This window comes from Bos taurus, chromosome 11 (genome assembly GCF_002263795.3).
Source record: "Bos taurus isolate L1 Dominette 01449 registration number 42190680 breed Hereford chromosome 11, ARS-UCD2.0, whole genome shotgun sequence".
Classification (NCBI taxonomy): domain Eukaryota; kingdom Metazoa; phylum Chordata; class Mammalia; order Artiodactyla; family Bovidae; genus Bos; species Bos taurus.
The window spans coordinates 25357612-25374309 of NC_037338.1; the positions used below are offsets into that span (position 1 = coordinate 25357612).

The 16698-nt window shown below is 53.3% G+C and overlaps 1 long non-coding RNA gene across 1 annotated transcript; it reads right to left on the reverse strand.

Moving 5' to 3' along the window:
• Positions 1 to 788: 788 nt before the first annotated feature.
• LOC101906222 (uncharacterized) lies at positions 789 to 16375 on the reverse strand. Its single transcript, XR_236338.5, has 3 exons — positions 15638 to 16375; positions 15432 to 15520; positions 789 to 5692 (listed from the first exon to the last, which is right to left on the reverse strand). It is a non-coding gene; the product is annotated as an uncharacterized lncRNA (long non-coding RNA).
• Between the last annotated feature and the right edge of the window lie 323 nt (positions 16376 to 16698).

Genomic DNA, 16698 nt, shown 5'->3' on the forward strand with positions numbered 1-16698 from the left:
GTTTTCCCACAACACAGGTCTCCTGGCTAGCCCCTTTCTGGCTACAGTCCCTTGGTGAGCCGGGTGCCTCCACCAGGCCACAGAGGGTCTCAGCATCTCCCAGTGACTGGGGTTTGAGGCACTAGGAAAAGGCTCCTGGTGGGAACTTTCCAGCAAGTCCAGGACCCCCTTGGAGAGAAGCACTGGACCTCACTTTAGGTCTCTGCTCAGGTGTCACCAACTCAGACTGGCCTCCTGTGACCACCCAATCCCCCTGCCAGCTCCCAGACCCCCTTCCTGATTTTGCCATTCTCTATAGCCCTTCCTACCATCTGACAGCTGGTTTCCTTATTTTCCAGAGGACTCTCCCACTAGAATGTAACATAGGAACTTTGCTTTGTTCATGTCTTTCTCCCTTGTGGCCTACAATGGTTTTCAGCACAGAGTAAACACCCAATAAGTATTCGTTCAGTGAATGAATGAATGAATTTCTTAGGCCTAAATGTGGTCAAAAAGACCTGTTCCATAGCCTGCCCAGAATTCTTCAAATATATGTGTGTGTGCCCAGTCGTGTCTGACTCTTTGCGACTCCATGGACTGTAGCCCACCAGGCTCCTCTGTCCTGGGGATTTCTTAGGCAAGAAGAATACTGGAGTGGATTGCTATTTCCCCCTCCAAGGCATCTTCCTGACCCAGGGATTGAACCCGCATCTCTGGCATCTCCTGCGTCTCCGGCATCTCCTGCGTCTCCTGCATGGGTAGGCAGACTCTACCACTGAGCCACCTGGGAAGCCCCAAGATATATACTGTCAATGAATTCTAGAAGAGCAGCCAACCAGACCCGCATCAAAGACAACCCAAACCCAACTTTCTCCTTGGCTAACCCTGCTGGGGCTCGTGGCGGCCCACAGGCTGAGACAGCTTCACAGCTGCTCCCCTTTCTGGACTGGCCACGGCAGGCCATGTGCTGAGTGTCCTGGGTCCACTCCGGCCTGTGCTCACACCCTGCTGTAGGAGACACCCCACACCTTCCCCAAGCTAGCACTATCTCAGAGCTGCCCCCACCAGAGAACCCAGAGCTTCCTCCAAACCTCAAGAGACATGGCTTGGACCCAAAGCATCCTGGTTTCCTTACATTTAAGGAGCCAGGTCGCTAGAGTCCCCAAGAAAGAGAGAAAGAAGGGCCTGAGGAGTGCTGAGCCCCTAGATGGGCCCATAGGTGAGCAGGCAAGTTGAACCCTGGCCATGGGAAAGATATAGGGAACAGAGAGACAGGGAGAGCCTCAGAGTGGACAGACAGAAAGGGAAGGAGCGAGGAGACAGGAAGAGACACACACACACAGGCAGGGAGAAAAGGAATGAGAGAGAGAAGCAGTCGGGGAAGCAGCCCTGGAGACCCGGCAAGCAGAGTCGGAGGACAAGAGAGCAGAAGACGAGGGAAGGGGCGGCTGAGGGGCTCGCGGGGCGGGCGGGCGCAGCTGAATCGCCGCTCTGTTCTCCGCGCCGCACTGAGGGGCTTTCTTCGCAGCCGTGGGAAACTGGTGGGCGAGCGCGCGCCCCGCCGCCATGTGGACGGTAATTAGCCGGATTAGGGCGGGAGCCTCGCGGGCCGGTCGGGAACAAAAGGGCCCTCTTTGCCCGTGCAAACGGCGGGTTCGCGGGGTCACCAGGCAGGGTCCCCCAGGAGCGGCCGAGGGAACGCGGGGCCAGAGAATGGGGCCTCTGTGCACCTGACGGGGCCGGGCTTTGGGGTCCCGACTTGGGACCCCAAACTGTGCGGGAGGAGAGCAGGGGACTCAGAACAGAGAGGCCCGAGATGGCAGCCCTGTCCAGCCTCGGGATCTGATCGGGGAGCTGGACTATTAATACTATTAATAAGCGCTCTGGCAACATGGATACCATTTATTGAGGGCTTACTGTGTACCAGCTGCATGCCAAGGGATGTGTCACCTCGTCTGATCCTCATGAGGAACTTCCGCAGGGCTGATGTGTAAGATCGATTTTACAGATAAGGGAGGTGGAGGCAGAGATTGTGACTTGCCCAAGGTCTTGCAGTAGGAAATGGTGTCTCACACATTCGCTGGCCCTGACTAGACACTCAACAAGTACATGCCGGATGAATGAATTTGTGAATGAATAAATGAATGACGAGGTTGGCCCAGACCTCACTCTGTGGTTCCTGCATGACCTGGGAGGTTGAGGAAGTGGGGGCTCCCAGCATGAGACTCCGGTCCACTCCCTTCTAGGAAGCTGTTCTAGGAGATCCGTGCAGGGGTGTGTGTTGGTACACACCTCCACTCACCCAGGGAATTTTGGTCACTAGGGTCAGGGGTTTGAGGGGTAGGAAATGCGACCACGTGGTCTCCTTTCCAGCAGCCCCAGCGGAACTGTACCTCCCTCAGGATCTATGCCTGCAGCCCCACAGGCCTCTCCAATGCACAGAGCAGTGTAAGGAGCTGATGGTGACCCATGCGGGTAGGAAGAAGAGGACCTGGGACTTTGTCCTGCCACTTGGCTCTCACTTGAACTCCAGAGGGCCCCAAATACTCCAGTTTTAAATGAAGAGCATCCTCTGAGCCGTGGGTGTTACCGTCCTCACAGTTGGTGTAGTCGGAGAGCACACACCCTGCCCACAGTAGCAGCTGGTGATGGGAGTGGGAGAAGTGGGCAAAGCGGGCAGGGGGCATGGTGTGAGGCTGTGGGAGGGGGACTGTGGCAAACTGTAGTGGAGGTGGCAGTGACTGCTCCTTCTGGCCCACTAGTGCTTTATGGGCCAAAATGGCCAGGCCTGAGCTTTTCAAGAGAGAGAAAGAAAGTAATCCAGTCTTTTTGGTGGAATCTCCCAATTTTAAAATATGCTGTGGGGGCTTCCCTGGTGGCCCAGATGGTAAAGAATCTGCCTGCAATGTGGGAGAACTGGGCTCAATCCCTGAGTTGGGAAGATCCCTTGGAGGAGGGCATGACAACCCACTCCAGTATTCTTCCCTGGAAAATCCCCGTGGACAGAGAAACCTGGTGAGCTACAGTCCACGGGGTCGGACTGTAAAGAGTCGGACGTGACAGAGTGACTAAGCACAGCACACTAACATAGATTCAGCCCGCAGGTTGGCAGCTCACAAACCCCTTTCCTAGGTGCAGTGTTAGAGATGCTCTGGTACTCAGAGCCTTGGGAGAAAGAAACGTCCCATCCCTTCCCCCAAGACCCTTTCCCTCCATCTTCTCCAGAGTCAGTGAGTGAGGAACGGGTGAGGGATGGGTGCTGGAGGATGCCCAGCCCCTGCCAGATCCCTGGGCCCTGCATCAGGCTGTCCCATGAGGCAGAGGGCTCAGGCAGGCAATCTGCAGGCTACTGAGATCTGACTGACCTGGTGCCTGGCCAAAAGCTGGAGGTTGTCACTTCCAGCTCGGCCAGGGAAAGCCCAGTGAACCAGAAAAGGAGAATTTTTCTGCAGTGCTGGAGTGTGAAAACGGCTACAGGAGGAGGAAATGCCAGCTTCCACCCAGTTCTTCCTCCATCACCCTCATGAACTTCTTGGCCAGGGTAAGATTGCTGTAATCCCATTTCTCAGATGAAAAAAATAAGACCTGGAGAGCTGCAATGTGTGTCTGAAAGGAGTAGAGAGTGAGCATCCAGGGGGCATAGCGTGAAGAAGCTCCAAGTTTAAGATTTTTTGAAATGTTAATGATTGATGTGAATTTTGCTTCCCACTTCATAACATAGACATGGCTGTTTCAATATAAAAATAAGGGGAGTTTTTCCTTTGATCATCTGGTAAGCTTGACCTTGGGAGGATACGCCACGTTTATCGTGTGGCATCTCAAAGCCTGGCACTTCACTGTGAAGCACAGCAGTCCACAGCCACAAGAGAGAGGAGCCGGGGCTGGGGAACCAGCCCCCAAAGTCAGCTCGTGACAAAGTAGCCCTGAACCCAAGACCCTGATTTCCTCAGGGAGCGTGATAGGCATAAAGGAGTTTTGTTTTTGTTTTTGTTCAGGTCTTTCCTCTGGTCCCCATGATTCCCGAGGTCTTTCCTCTGGTCTGCCTCATGGAAAGCTGGGCGAGGGGCTCTGCCTGGCTCCATGGGCCAGGCGGAACCCTGGCTCAGAACTGAGTCAGCTCCCAACCCCCACAAAGCCAGGACACAGTCTCTCCTTTCCTCCTCTTGGCTACCTCCACGTGGTCTCCTTTTTACAGACAAAACTACACCCCAGCGGCTGCTGCCTCTAGCTCCTGAGAGGCACAGGGCTGTGTGGCAAAGTGCTCCCAACCTCTGACACAGGCCAGAGTGTCCTGGGGTGGGGGTAGGGGGGTGTTTCTTGTGGGAGGGATGTCTAAGGGGCAGTGGTGGCAAGCAGGGGGTCAGGCCACTCTCTCTCCCGGCCCCTAAAAGAGCACAAATCAGGGTTCCCGAGACCACAGAGATGAACAGTCAGAGAAAGGCATCGCTGGCCTCAAGGAGCATGGGACAGTTCCATGGGGGAAAGGACAGCTCAGAACCTGAGAACCAGGAAGAACTTTCTCCTTTCTCAGGAATACCCATCACTGGAGCTTGTCGCCCCACTAAAGTGCTCTGGGGGTCCTGGGGTGCTTGCCCCTCTCTCCTCCAGCACTTGCCCACTCTGCTCTTCTGGCAGCTGATGGTGGTTTCAGAAACAGTGAGGCCAGAATCCCTAAAGCGCGGTAAGTGCTTGCTTCCTGTCCTCACCCCACCCTGTTAGAATGAGAGACATGTTTAAGGGGAAGGATTACTCCAAAGAAACCCAAGTTCTGGTGAGAAAGACTTCCGAGAAATGTGGGAAAACTCTGGAGCTCTTACAGTCCCCGATCAAATTTCTGAGTCCTGTGTTCCCAGCCTGGGCCAGAACACTGAAATCTCAGAGTCCCTCTCTTCGCCTCTCTCCCCACTTTGCACGTAACCAGCACAAGAGCTCAAGTTCCAGCTCAGGAAGCACAAGGCACAGCCCACCCTTCCACCAGGGGAGAGGAGGAATTTCATTCCAAGGCTTCAGGCTAATTACATTGCCCATGTACTCAAGCCTCCACCCTGGAGGAAAGTCAAATTCCCCCAAGTGTCTCTCTTTTTTCTTCCCAGCTCTGCTCACCAACCCCCACCCGCACCCCCTACCTCCAACCTAGAGCACTTGAGATGACTAACTGCAGCGTGGATGTCAAGGCAGGCCTGGAGCTCAGGAGGAGGGTACAGAGAGAAACCTGCTTTACCACTGGTGAACTTGACATCATGGTCTTGGACACGCACTGTGGAAAGATGGGCTTGTACATTCAAAATGCAGGAAGCAGTGAGCTCCAGGAGATGGTGAAGCTCCGGGAGTAGTGAAGAACAGGGAAGCCTGGCATGCTGCAGTCCATGGGGTCACACAGAGGTGGAAGGACTGAGTGACTGAACAATAGCAACAAAGCAGTGAGCTCAAGGTCTGACCCATAGCCCTCGCATTCTGCTGATGGGAATGAGGGAAGACACCCAGATGCACAGCCTCTGTAGCTGGAGACCAGACAGTGTTTCATAGCATCCTTCATGACGGAGACCTTGAGGGTGGTTATGTCCAAGGGCTGGTGAGTTGTCCGAGGATGAGCCTCAAGGCCCATGGCAGCAAGGAAAGCACTTCCTATACAGCCTCCAAGTCTTCAGCATGTTTGCAGGCACTTGGATGGAGCTGTAGGTGGAAGACTCCTCAAGTTTGCAGACCATCAAATCTGAGAAGAGTAGGAAATGCACTGTGTGATAAAAGCTAACAGGTTTGCTCAGGCTGGGTGAATAGGGCCCATTTCTGAGATGAGTCTGAAGACGGTTCAGTGTCACACTCTGCTTATGGGGTCCAAGACATCACCTGCCTCAGCATGTGTGGGGAAAAAAAAAACACGGAAGGATCTGGGGTATTCAGCATATTGCCAATCAACTGTGTGGTTAATCTGAACAAAACAGAGATGTGATCTTCAGCTACATTGAAGAAGTTCTTGTTTTCCAAGATTTCTTTGTCCTGTGAATCCCATTAAGGGATTTCTTTTGGGTCCACTGACCACTCAAATCAAAAACTTCTGGGGCTTGTTAAAAATTCAGATTTGGGGGCCCACCTAGGTTATTCATTCAGGCTGTATAGGGAGGAAGCCCCAGAAGATGTATTTTCAACCACCTCCCAAGTGATTTTTTGAGAACATTTTCAACCCTGCCTACCTCTTTAGCTAATGCTATGCCCTCTTGCCAGGACTGTTTTACTGCTGAGCAAAACAAGAGGACCCCCTGCCCAGCCAAGCTTCCCTCTAGGCTAGAAATTCCACTAGTGGAACTTGGTCCTTTGGGTTAGAATCCCACCCCTACAAGTGGCCTTGTCAGCAAAGATTTTAAAAGATAAAGACAGCTGGCTTATAGCAACATTGTGGTGCGGGCAGTGGGTAGGGACCCAGGCTGAACTTCCCAGACAAAGAGTAAGGCTTAATCATACTGCCAGAGGGCCTCCATCCAGCTCGGCCTGAAGCCGTGGAGAGACCGAGAAATAAGCCATTTGTTCCTGCCTGGCGTGGGAAGCGCTCAGTCTTCGGAGAAGCAGCCTGACCTGAGTGTAAATCCCACTCAGGCCCTCAGCAGCTGTGTGACCCTGAACATTGACTTCAGCTTCTCTGAGGCTCAGATTTCCTCTCTGAGATCTTGACGCATTCCTCACCCAGCTGTTCTAAGGAATTGATGAATAATGTATGTGGTTGCATGTAGGTAAAGCCCCCTGAGATCCTGGCACACAGTAAGTGCTCAGTATTGCTTGTTGAATGCATGAATGGGTAAACAGTCGATCGATGGATGGATGGACAGACGGACGGATGGACAGATGGCCTCTGTGAATTCTTTTTGCAGACAATCCGCCTCTGCCTCTGAATTGATTAGCCGTAGTTGCCCCACCCCAGCGTCATTCCCTGACATCTCACAGATGTCTTGATTTAGGCTCCAAGTTGTGCCTCCTGGGAAAAAACCCTCTCCTCACCCCTCTCTTCTCCAAATGCCCTGCTCCCAGCTTCTGTCCAACTGCCAAGGAATTCTTATCTGGCTCTGGCTCTCAGATTCAGCACAGGGGCAAATCATCTTAGGGCACAAGCTCTCACAGACTCCCCTGATTCAGGCCAGAAGCAGGTTTCCAACCCCAGCTCAGGTCATTTTTCTGGACAGCCCTTTAGGGAAAGCCCATCTTCAGGCTGGCTGGGACTTGCCGAGGAAAATCAGCTGTATGAGGCACAAACTGGAACTTGGACTCAAGGAGAAAAAACAGGAGACAGTTAGAAGGTGTTAACTGCTGAGGGTGAGAAAGCGTTCCCAGTTAGCAGAATCAGAGAAGATGTCATGAAGGGGGTAACATGTGGATCTTAAAGGATGGATAGATTGGAACATTCAGAGTGGGAGAAAGAGCATTACAAGGAGAAGGAACAGAGCAGGGTGGCTCAGCCTGACAGGAGCAGGGGTGAAGGGGAGGTGGACGAGGGGAACAGGCTGCAGGACTGGTTGGGGCACGTGCTGTGCATGGCTGTGACAGCCAAGCCAAGGTGCCCTCTTGACTCCCCTGCTGTGAATCCAGGCAGGAGCTGTGGCCCGGGCGTGGCCCCCATGTCTCTCTCTCTCCTCAAGGCTTTGTCTGTACCCCTCGGCCCAATCCCCTAGCAGGCATCTGTGAGCACTGATCTGCACGCCTCTTTGACCCCGGGAAGCCTGGTAGGCCACTCCTTCTGCAGCCAGCTGCATTTACAAAGCTACACCAACTCTGCCCACTCCTGCTCCCAAAGGAATGAATGGAGGAAGTCCAGGCCTTATGCAGGCTGTGGGGGGCCCCCTGATGCCCATGGAAGAGTAAGGGGCTTCTCAGCCCCAGGCGTGTGCAGCTGCTCCCTTGGTTGTAGGTCACTCCCTCTTCCCCCGTCACCCCGCTGCAGCCTGCAAGTGGCAGGTCTCACCCCTGCACTTCCCCCAGCTAATCCAAGTCACACAAAGAGCAGCCCGCCCGCCAGCGGGTCTTGTTTCACTGGAATGTTGGCATCAAACTTGAGATCGGAAATGAACTCATTATCTGATTATTTTTATTTGTGAAAATGTAACTGCCCTGGGAGAGGCCTTTCTTGAATAGTCTTCTGAGTGGATGAGTAATTCTCTCCCCTTAATATACATACACATGCACTCAGACACACATGTTCAGGCACACATGTACATACTCAAATATTCCACACCCCACCCCCTTCAGACACACACACATATGCACACACATCACACATAGGCACACAGAGGAAGCCGTATAACACATACTTTCAAATACACGCACAATCGTGTGGAGACATGCTCTGGGTGTAATAAGCTCCTCTGAGGGCAGGGACTTTGTCTCTCTTATTCACAGCAGGATCCCTACATTATGAGCAGTCAGTAAATAATTGCAGACTGAACGGCTACTGAGTAGATGCACACACACCCACTACCCAGACATACACACACATACATGTGTGCATGCCCGGCTAGCCTCTCTCCCTTCCCAGAGAACGGCAAAGTCAAAGAATCTCTGATTCCACAGCCTGAAGTCTTCACACCATGAACCACACCTAGTATTATTTGGGAACACAGCATCCAGAGCCTTCCAGTGGAGATGTCCATCACCAGCTCCCAGAAGGCCAAGGTCCTCCCTTGACCTGCCACAGCCTCACCAGATGCTTAATAAAGCCATCCCATCACCCCTGCCAATCTGGAACCTACTGTGATGATGGTCTGGCCAAGAAAGCCTGAAGTGATTATGCAGGGCAGGCTGTTCTCCAGGGGTGTTCTCTGGGGGCCACCCCCACTCACCCACGCTGGCTCAGTGGCAGGCCCCGACACAGGGTCTTGGGCACTGGACCCCCAGACTCTGTTTCTGTCTCTCCTCCAGTCCATGGCCATGACTCAGGCTGTCCAAGGCCTGCAAATGCCTCTTGGAGAGGCCACCCAGCCAGAGGCAAGGCTGATGGGCAGGCAAGAGTGAAGAGGCCCAGAAAGGGTGGCCTGAAGTCTGATCTCAGGGTGGAACAATCCACAGGACCATGACCCTTATACTTAACTATCCTTGAAGGGCTCCTCATGGAGCAGGTAGCCTGCTGTGATGGAAAGAGTTCTGGACTGGAGTGAGGCCCATCTGAGCTGACCACCTCGCTGGCCCCATCCTGGCCATGTGACTTTGGGCAGGTCATTAACCCTGGAGCTTATTGTCCACCAGCATCTTGGGCAATCACATTCTTGCTGTCTCACTGCCCTGGCCCTCACCCTCTCCTGACCTCCCTTCCAGACCCTGAAGGAGAACCCACAACTCCCTCTGCAGCTGTTCAGGCCTATTTCAAAGTGCAGAGCCCTCCAGGGTAGGTTGCGCAGTTCCTCATACCCAGCATTGTGTAAGAGCCGCCTGAACTTTCCAAGAAGAGGCACCCAGGAGATGGGAGGACATGGAGAGGAAGGGACCATTTGTTTTGCTAATATTGCCTTGTCCTAAGGCCTGGACAGTGAGAAGGAAGGTCTCTTAAAACTCCAAATCCCCCAGCAATTCCACTCCTAGTTGCATACCTGGAGGATCAAATGTATGCGTTCACGAATAGGTACGCACAAGAATGCTTCATTCACAGTACCTCAGACTGAAACAACCCAAATATTCATTGACAGGAGAATAGTTAAACATATTGCAATGTATCCATATAATGGACTCCTATATCCATATGTTCAACAAGAGCTTCTGCTACACACAAAACATACAAAAATGGATGAATCTCCCAGGCATGATGTTGAGTAAAATAAGCCAGACAGCATTCATAGAAGGTCAGTAACAGTCAACATGAATCAATGGTGGGAGAAGGGAGACCACTGGTTACCTCTGCTGCTGCTGCTGCTGCTGCTAAGTCGCTTCAGTCGTGTCCGACTCTATGCGACCCCATAGACGGCAGCCCACCAGGCTCCCCCATCCCTAGGATTCTCCAGGCAAGAACACTGGAGTGGGTTGCCATTTCCTTCTCCAAGGCATGAAAGTGAGAAGTGAAAGGGAAGTCACTCAGTCATGCCCAACTCTTAGCGACCCCATGGACTGCAGCCTACCAGGCTCCTCCGTCCATGGGATTTTACCTCTAGGGGTGGTAAGGGGCACAGGAGATCTTCCGTAGTGCTGAAACGCTATATCTCTTTATCTGTTGGTCACATGGGCACAGGCACACTTGTGGAATCCATCCAGCTGTGCACTGTTACGCTAATGTATACATGTTTTATTAGGTGAGCACCCCAAGTCACAAAGGGTCTAACCCAGGCAGACAGGAGGAGTTCTACAGGGAACGGGGTCGAAGGCCAGGAAACAGGAAAGGAGTGAAGCCAAGAGTGGAAAAGAGAAGGCCTGGAGTATTCTTCCCAGATTGAGTGACTTGGCCAAGGAGGGCCCGCCCTGAAGGAGTGGGTAGGACGTGAAGGACATGGCCCTCGCACTGACCCCACATGTGTCAGGTCAGGTTACCCTGCAGTGTGTGACCTGCACAGGGCTGGACGTTGTGGTTGGGACCCAACGTGGAGGCTGGTCTCAGATCATCTGTCTCCCGCCTTCCTATCCTGCCCATACTTGTGGGGCAAAGAATAGTCTGAACTCCAAACTTCTCTTTCACCCACTGTTAATAGATAAACTCAATCTGCCCTAATGTACTTAAATAATGGGTGTCAAGGAGCGAGCTTATTCATTCTGCTTGCTTTATCTAAACTCCTGGATGGAATCATTCATAAGAAAGAGAATTCTGGGGCTCCCCTGGTCATCCAGTAGTTAAGAATCCACCTGCCAATGCAGAGGACATGTATTTCATCCCTGGTCTGGGAAGATTCCACATGCCATGGAGCAACTGAGCCCACAAGCTACAACTACTGAGCCCTCACACCGGAACTACTGAAGCCCATGAACCCCAGGGCCCATGCTTAGCAACAAGAGAAGCCACCACAATGAGAAGCCGGTGCACCGTAACTAAAAAGTAGCCCCTGCTCATCACAACCAGAGAAAGCCCAAGTACAACAATGAAGACCCAGCACAGCCGAAAAAGAAAGAAAGAGCATTCCAAAAACCTGCGTCTTGATGATGGTCTACGGGTGTGAGTGGGCAGAAATGTACGCTCAAGAGTGTGTCTGCTCCTGTGTATTGTATTTCCTTATAATGGGCTCTTCTGGTTTTACCTTCATATACGCAGCCCCTCACCCACTCTGCTCTCTCACCTCTGCTCAGCATCCCTGCCCTTCTCCACAGATACCCCCAGTTTTCCTGCCCTGATAGGGGGATTAGATTTTCACAATGACATGGAGAGACCAAGTCCTCATCCTTCTTGGACATTTTTTAAGGAGCCCAGAGAAGAAACCCGAAACTGAACCTTAAGGGATTGCTTTTCTGGTTTGTGACAGATAACTCAGAGTCTCACCACACTTAGGCCTTGAAGGCTCAGCATGGGCAGATGGTGACATTTTAGGACCTGGGACTCAAAGGCATGGCACTCCTGTGTTCCTGGAGCCCTATCATCACACAAATGATCAAGGAATTTCAGTGAAGAGAAGCTGCCTAGACTTGGCCAGCTCTGGACATGGCTGCCGCGTCTGCCTCTGGAATGACAGAGGTAACCGGGGGTGACAGCCCCAAACACTGGGGCTTCCCTCCGCCCAACCCGGCGTTGTCCCCTTCCCTCTCCCTGAGCAGTTCCCGCCGCATCAGCTTGATCTCTTCACACAGCTCACAGCCGGCCACTCTTCTTCCTCCTCCCTCAGTCCCCACACAATGGCAGACACGTTCGGTGCTCAGTTACTACTGTGCAGAGTGAGTCAGGGACCCACCAGGCAGGCACTGTTTTTACACTGCACAGGTGAGGAAACCTCAGCCGAGACATCAAGCGCTTTCCCTCAAGTCACACACCTGGTAATCAATGAAGTCAGGATTTGAACCCAGGTAAACCCAGACAGCATATTAAACAGCAGAGACGTTACTTTGCCAAAATAGGTCTGTCTAGTCAAGGCTATGGTTTTTTCAGTAGTCATGTATGGATGTGAGAGTTGGACTATAAAGAAAGCTGTTGAAGAAGACGCTTGACCTTTGAATTGTAAGGAGGTCCAACCAGTCCATCCTAAAGGAGATCAGTCCTGGGTGTTCACTGGAAGGACTGATGTTGAAGCTGAAACTCCAATACTTTGGCCACCTGACGCAAAGAGCTGACTCATTTGAAAAGACCCTGATGCTGGGAAAGATTGAGAGCAGGAGGAGAAGGGGATGACAGAGGATGCGACGGTTGGATGGCATCACCGACTTGATGGACGTGAGTTTGGGTGGACTCCAGGAGTTGGTGATGGACAGGGAGGCCTGGCGTGCTGCAGTTCATGGGGTTGCAAAGAGTCAGACATGACTGAGCAACTGAACTGAATTGAACTGAGTCAGACTCCAGAGTCCAGCTCTGCTAACCCCTCCCTGGAGCCCTGTCCAGCTCGTCCCTTCACATGAGGCTGGGGGAGCAGGCCGAAGAGCCAGGCTGCCTGGTTCCTGTCCTGGCTCCTCCTCTTCCTGGGGGGCTGCTGGTGCATGTGACCTAGTCTCTAGTACCTCACAGCCTCACTCCTCTCATTAGCTGGGAATTGGATTGGGAAGGGGCACACACTCCTGCACGCTCAGAGCTCTCAGGTCCAGCCTGGATACTAGCTTTGGTTGGCCTCACACTTGAGCCATTCTGTCCAGGCTGCTGCTGCTACTGCTGCTAAGTCGCTTCAGTCATGTCCGACTCTGTGTGACCCCAGAGACGGCAGCCCACCAGGCTCCCCCGTCCCTGGGATTCTCCAGGCAAGAACACTGGAGTGGGTTGCCATTTCCTTCTCCAATGCATGAAAGTGAAAAGTGAAAGTGAAGTCGCTCAGTCGTGTCCGACTCTTAGCAACCCCATGGACTACAGCCCACCAGACTCCTCCGTCCATGGGATTTTCCAGGCAAGAGTACGGGAGTGGGTTGCCATTGCCTTCTCCAGGGGTCCAGGCTGACAGCAGATCAATTATACCACCCAAGGCAACTGTACCTGGGACTGAGTACCCACTCCAACACAGTGGCCTGCTTGCACAAAGCCCTGTGTCAGGGACCCTGGCGCTTGCCACCTGGGCTCCTCCAGCCCACTCTGAACTCCCAGCCCAACCCTAACATCCACCATTTGCATTACCACACACTCGAGTGTAGTCCATCTAATACTTTTCTGAGGATCCTATCCCTGACTTTGGTTTCTCCCTCTAGACTGTAAATACCCCAAGAGCAAGGGCCCTATTTTTTGTATCTTTCATCTGCCCAGCAGCCCAGGTACAGGCCTGTGCACACCCAGGTCCTCAAAACCCACTTGAAATGGATGGGATGGGGTTGGAGGCTTAGGTACTACACCTTTGGAGTTGCTGGTTAAATATGTAGTCTTCCTAGAAGTGGAAATGGGTGTAGGGTGGGGTGGATATGGACTTTGATGCAAATGAATGCATATCACCGTGTTGTGATAAGCAGATGTGCATCTGGATTCAGAATCCTGGCCCCACTGGGCTCTGCCCTCTGAGTAGGGGGCTCTGTGTCTGCTGGGGATCTTGAGTGGTAAAGCTGGGATGCTGGAAGTGGCCCCTGCACAGCTCTCAGCACTGATGGAAACCTACCCGGGCAGCCTGGATGACACGAGGTGTGTAAAGCAGAGACCTGCCCTGGAGAAAGGCTGGAGATGTAGCCAGAGCTGGAGACGCCTGGGTTCTGGGGACACAGCATAGCAGGAGTGGAGTGGGGCAAGCCCAGAACACTAGACCAGGAAGGAGCAGACCACCCCTGGTGTCATGGTCATGGTCAGGTCTTCAGACTCTCACAGCTCTCTGCTGTGACTACCAATGGAAGCTGCTGGCTGCCTGCCACTCGCCATGACCACTCCCAGGCCTCACTGGGGTGCCCACCAGCCTGGACCTGCACGGGGTGGGCAGACCATGGTCACTGGAGAAGCGAGAGGCTTCCCAGCACTGATGAGCGCCCTCTTCGGCCAGTGACTGGGACTGGGACTGTCACAGTCCAGGAAACTGAGGCTCAGAGAGCTGAGTGGCCCTAAGGCAACACAGTGGGTCAGAGCAGAGCCTGATCAGAACCCAGGTCTCCAGGGCTAAGTGTGCATGCTCAGTTGCTCAGTCATGTCCGACTCTTTGCTTCCCCATTTGCTACTTTTTGTAGCCCGCCAGGCTCATCTGTCCATAGGATTCTCCAGGCAAGAATACTGGAGTAGGTTGCCATGCCCCGCTCCAGGGGATCTTCCCCAGGGATCGAACCTGCATCTCCTGCGGCTCCTGCACTGTAGGCGGATTCTATACTACTGAGCCACCGGGTAAGCCCAGGTGAGGAGGGGACACAATGACAGCCTGGACAGGTAGGGCCCCCCAGCCCAGCCCACCCCAGAGACTGTCTCCTTCAGGCAAGGCATGGCAAGGGACTGAAGAAGAGCGTGAGGACAGGGCCAGAGAAGCGGTGTGGAGAGAATTGGGTGTCTGGGAATTTTCAGGGGGATTGCGAGGCAGCCCAAAACCAGGGTTCCCACAGCGGCAGGTGGGCATCCAGTGGGCCCTGCCGAACAGTGCTGGCACCAACTCTAGTGGGGTTGGAGGTGCCAGCTCTCACCCGCCAGCCAGCCTGCCAGCTGGGGAAGCTTCATTAGAATTCCTCAGCCCTCCAACCCATTTCCTTCCTGGTGAACAGGACAGCTAATGGCCCCCGCTGCCTGCTGCTGGGGTGAGGTGGCCAGGCTGGCAGCTTCAAGCCAGGCTGAGGGTGGGGGCTAACCAACAAGCTCAGGAAGCCTGCCTTGGAGGATAGAACAGCCTCTGGCCTGACCCTAAATTTCCCCAAGTCAGAGACCATCTGCCTGTCTGTCTATCCAGTCCCCCAGGGCCCAGGGGGCTGGTGAGTGTGGACAGACAGACACGAGGTTGTGGGAAGCTTCAGTGATTAATGGGTGATGAAAACCAGACTCCTACAGGATGGGGGTGGGAACAGAGATGCAGAGAGAGTCTGTCTGTTTCACGCTTGGCTCAGCTTGGAGCCCTCAGCCCAGGGAGGAGGGCAGAGGCCGCTGAGGGCAGTGCTCTGGCCCCAGCCTGGACATCCCCACCCCACTGCACTGATGCCCACATGGCACTTCCCTCAGCCTCTGCCCCAGAAGGTAATCCTGTGAGGAACCAGCTTTGCTCCCAGCACTCAGGGACCCTGAAATATTCTCCCTCTCAGAACACCCCAAGGTCTCCATCTCCTCAGGAGGAAAGACCAGTCACCACCTTGCCTCCTCCAGCCTTCACTTCCTTCTTGCCATGGGGCTGATGTCCTGGAGCTCAGACCCTGAAGCTCCTGTCACCTCCCCCCAAAACACATGACAACCCCATCTTCTGTCCTCAGGACCCACTAAGCTCAGTCCTTACCATGGAAACTGAAAAGGTGAAATCAAGCTGACTTCCCCTCAGAGATTCCTTGACAGCAAAACCTCCGTCTAAGAGGATTTAGATCAAGCCTGCAAGAAAACAAACAGGAGGGAGGCTCGCACAAGCATGTCTCATAGTCCCCACCAGACAGACCCCGGCATAACCTCGCACCCCCCTCCCCTGCCCCAAAACATCCCCCGACCAACCTACTTGCCCCAAGTCTGGGATTCTCACTAACACAACCCTGAGAAGCTTTCAGAGGGTGTCCACCCCCAGGGCCCTGGGATCTGGCCAGGCAGGGGTGAAAGAAGGAATGGGGATACAGAGAGAGGAAGTGGCTTTGAGAAGGTGGAGCACAGAGGCAAACTCTGCTGACTGAAGACTTTTGCTGCTGGCTAACCAGGCCTCTGGAGAAGGCAATGGCACCCCGCTCCAGTACTCTTGCCTGGAAAATCCTATGGATGGAAGAGCCTGATGGGTTGCAGTCCATGGGGTCGCAAAGAGTCGGACACGACTGAGTGACTTCACTTTCACTTTTCACTTTCACGCATTGGAGAAGGAAATGGCAACCCACTCCAGTGTTCTTGCCTGGAGAATCCCAGGGACAGGGGAGCCTGGTGGGCTGCCATCTATGGGGTCACACAGAGTCAGACACGACTGAAGCGAATTAGCAGCAGCAGCAGCAGCAACCAGGCCCTCCTATCACCAGAATAAAACTTCTAGTTATCAAAAAAAAAAATTCCAAGGTAGCTGTTGTGCCGAGGTGAGGCAGGCCATAAGGAAAATATTTATTCCTTCCTTCTTGCCCACCAGGCACCTTGTGTGTATTTCTTGGCTCATATCCTATGGGAAGAAACTAAGGCTCAGGACACTGCCCACTCCCTCCCCTCCCCTCAGAGGGTTAAGTGAGGAGCTGAGAGCCCAAGTCCCTCAGACACAAACCCCTCCTACTTTCTGAAGCCCCACCCTGCCAGAGGCTGAGGTGAGGAGAGCTAGACCCCATCTGGGAAGAATCAGAGAAGATTTGGAGAAAAGATCTCATGTGGGAATGAGAAATCCTTCATTAGGGCTTTTAATCAAAAAAGCAGAAACCTAATCTTCCTCCTTGCAAACGTTTCTGGACTCCCAGGGGTACCTGACTTTGTGTCCAACAAGTTATTAGGGAAGCAAGTATAATACTTAAAAATCCCTGTCCCAAGCAGTCAGAGAAGGCTTTCTTATGGGGGGTGGGGAAGGGTGCAGCTGAATTCTATTGCTCCCTGCACCC